Source organism: Ovis aries, chromosome 7, assembly GCF_016772045.2.
Source record: "Ovis aries strain OAR_USU_Benz2616 breed Rambouillet chromosome 7, ARS-UI_Ramb_v3.0, whole genome shotgun sequence".
In the NCBI taxonomy this organism is placed as follows: Eukaryota; Metazoa; Chordata; class Mammalia; order Artiodactyla; family Bovidae; genus Ovis; species Ovis aries.
Genome location: NC_056060.1, coordinates 15,556,912 through 15,560,787, shown reverse-complemented (window position 1 = coordinate 15,560,787; position 3,876 = coordinate 15,556,912). Strand labels below are relative to the sequence as shown.

General features: G+C 40.4%; 1 pseudogene; it reads left to right on the top strand.

Annotated features, from left to right (window-relative positions):
* Positions 1 to 387: 387 nt before the first annotated feature.
* On the top strand, positions 388 to 998 carry LOC101105661 (large ribosomal subunit protein uL16-like; annotated as a pseudogene).
* Positions 999 to 3,876: the final 2,878 nt, after the last annotated feature.

The window sequence follows — 3,876 nt, the reverse complement described above, 5'->3', positions numbered from 1 at the left end:
ACTTAAATGCTTTTGCACAGCAAAAGAAACTGTCAGTACAATAAAAGACAACCAAAACAATGGGAGAAAATATTTGCAAATGATGAAACTGACAGGGATTAATTTCCAAAGTAACCAAACAACTCATGAAGCTCAATGTCAAACAACCAAAAACAACCAAACAGTCAGATCAAAAAATGAGCAGAAGACCTAAATAGACATGTCTCCAAAGAAGACATACAGATGGCCAACAAGCATGTGAAAAGATGTTCAATATTGCTATTTACTAGAGAAGTGGAAAGCAAAAGTACAGTGAGGTATCACCTCATATTAGGCAGAATAGCCATCATCAAAATGTTCACAAACACTCTTTTCCTTCAGAAGGCCACTGAAGATCCTGGTGTTGCCATGGGCCGCCACCCCGCCCTGTATTACTGGTACTATAAGAACAAGCCATACCTCAAGTCCCGCTTCTGCCGAGGTATCCCTGATGCTAAGATTTGCGTCTTTGACCGGAGGTGAAAGAAGGCAAAGTGAATGAGTTCCCACTCTGTGGCCACATGGTATCAGATGAGTATGAGCAGCTCTCCTCTGATGCTCTGGAGGCTACCCATATTTGCACCAGCAAGTACATGGGAAAAAGTTATGTCAAAGATAATTTTCACATCCAAGTATGGCTCTACCCTTTCTTCACCTGCATCAACAAGATGCTGTCCTGTGCTAGAGCTCGTAGGCTCCAGACAGGTATGTGCTGTGACTTTGGGAAGCCCCAGGGCCCACACCAGCCAAGTCGTAATGTCCATCCACAACAACCTGTAGAACAAGGAGCATGTGATTGAGGCCCTCCACAGGGCCAAGTTCAAGTTCCTTGGCCACCAGAAACCCACATCTCCAAGAAGTGAGGATTTACTAAGTTTAATGTGGATGAATCTGAAACCATGGTGGTAGAAAAGCTCATCCCAGCGGGCGGTGGGGTCGAATACAAGCCCCTGGACAAATGGTGGGCCCTGCATTCATGAGAGGCTTGGCAATGTCCCCTCCTTACTCACACCCACCAGTGAATCCTACTTCCTTACCAAGAAAAAAAAAAATACACAAACAAATGCTGGAGAGTGAAGTGAAAGTCACTCAGTTGTGCCCGACTCTTTGCAACCCCATGGACTGTCCATAGAATTCTCCAGGCCAGAATACTGGAGTGAGTAGCCTTTCCTTTCTCCAGGGTAGCTTCCCAACCCAGGGATCAAACCCAGGTCTCCCACACTACCAGTGGATTCTCTACCAGCTGAGCTCTCAGGGAAGCCCTGTAAATGCTGGAGAGGGTGTGGGGAAAAGGAAACCCTCCTATACTATTTGTGCGAATGTAAATTGGTACAGTCTGTATGGAAAACAGTGTGAAGCTTTCTTTAAAAACTAAAAATTGAGCTACCAAATGATCCAGCAATCCCACTTCTGGGCATATATCTGGAAAAGACAGAAACTCTAATTTGAAAGCACATTCGCATATATAAAATAGATAACTAACAAGGACCTGCCGTATAACACAAAAAACTCTACTTAATATTCTGTAACAACCTGTAAGGGAAAAGAATCTTAGAAAGAATGGATATAATGTATAACTGATTCACTTTGCTGTACACCTAAAACTAACACAATATTGTAAATCAACTAGACTCCAATCAAATCTTTTAAAAAACAAAACAAAAAAAAAACCAGACCACCCCAATGTTCACAGCAGCACTATTTACAATAGCCAAGACATGTAAGCAACCTAAATGTCCATCAACAGATAAATGGATAAAGAAGTTGTGGTACAATGAGATATTACTCAGCCATAAAAAATGAAATACCATTTGCAGCAACATGGATCAATCTGGAGATTACCATCCTAAGTGAAGTCAGAAGAGAAAGAGAAATATAAAATTTCATTTATATGAGTAATCTAAAAAAAGAATACAAGTAAACTCACTGATAATACAGAAATAGACTCACAGACATAGAAAAGAAATTTATAGTTACCAAAGGCTAACAAGGGGAAGGGATAAATTGGGAGTTTGGAATTAAAAGATACATACTACTATATACACAATAATAGACAACAAGGTTCTGCATAGCACAAGCAACTGTATTCAATATTTTGTAAGAGCCTATGATGGAAAAGAATCCGAAAAAGAATGTATGTGCATATATATATATGGAATTGCCGCGCCCTCCTCCAGGGGAGCTTCCTGACCCAGGGATTGAACCTTTGTCTCCTAAACGTTTTCTGCATTGGCAGGTGGGTTCTTTACCACTAGCGCCACCTGGGAAGCCCTATGTTTACACACATATATACATATACACACACACACGTATACATGAATTACTTTTCTGTACACCTGAAGCTAACGCTATATTGTAAAGCAACTACACGTCAATTAAATGAAATTTAAAAATAAAAAAGGCATGCAGTAAAAACTTTCATTCCCATTGCATTCTCCAATCACTCAGTTCCTATGGGTTACCCTACCGATACACTTGTACTTTTTAAATTAGTTCTAAGATGCCATTTTGTAAATATGGATGTATTATAACTTCCCTCCCTTTTTACACAAAAGGTATCATTAAACACATGATCTCTAAAGCCAGACTGCCCATGCTCAAACCCCAGTTCTTCCACAAATCGGCTGTGTCTTTAAGCAAGTTTCATAACCTCCCAGTGTCTCAGTTTCCTCAACTGCATAATGAGGGTGACAGTGGCAGCTGTCTCCTACGGTTATCTGAGGATTAGACGAATGAATATATGTACAAAGCACTTGGGACGGGGCCTGGTGCACAGTGAGCCATCCACATGTGATGGGTGCTGCTGGCACCAGGGAAGTTGCAGGATCAGAAGTCTAAGTGCACGGGCTCTGGAGTGAGACTGCCTGAGGTCAAATCTTAACTTCCTTACATGTGAAATGCAAAAAATAACAGTACTTACCCTCACAGGGTTGTTGTGAGATTGAAATGGACAGTGCCTCGCACTGGGTAAGCACGGCTGTATCTCATCGAATCCAAAATGCCATGTACTCTAAGACATGTCATTATTTTATGGACTAGGAAAGGAAAAAAACATTCCAATTAAATTATGACACACCTTTGACTATAACACATCCTCATTTCAAGTGAGTCACAAAGTGAAAAAATGCACGTCTTAGAACTGATGAAATATGGGATACAAGTGTTAGCTATTACACTCTTATTTTCACTTAAAAATACATCTTGGATATCACTCTGTATCGATACAAAGAGAGCCTCTTCTTTTTTTTTTTTTTAAGTGGCTATATAGTAATCCATTGTGTGGTTGAGCCATAAATTATTTAACCGATCTCCTATTAGTTTCCAGTCTATTGCTGTTACAAACAATACCACAATGAATAACCTTGCAGACACGTCATTTTGCAAGCCTGCTAGTCTATCTGTAGGATAAATTCCCAAATTGGCATTGCTGGGTCAAAGAGTACACGTATTTGCAATGTTGGCAGGTATTCTAAGCTCCAGTTTAAATGGCCAGGTTACTTCCAGCTAAGGAATCATGGATTGAGGCCATTTGAAAATGATCAACCTCGTGGAAAGGGACAGTAGGATGACAAGAGTCTCATCACACAGGAATGGGAGAAAGGAAATTTTTGTGTGCTGCTGGTGGCCACCTAAATGGGTCAGACTTTTTGAAAGACATTTTGGCTCTATCTTTTAAATTCTCATTCTGGAAAACGATCTCACTGAAATTCTAGCACAAGTTGCAAAAACATATGTAATAAATACAAGAATGTGTGAATGGAGAAACAGTGCAAAATGCTTACTCTATAAACTCATCAAAATCTCACGGTGCTAATTCTTCCCATTCTACAGACACGGACACTTGAGATGGAGGAGAAG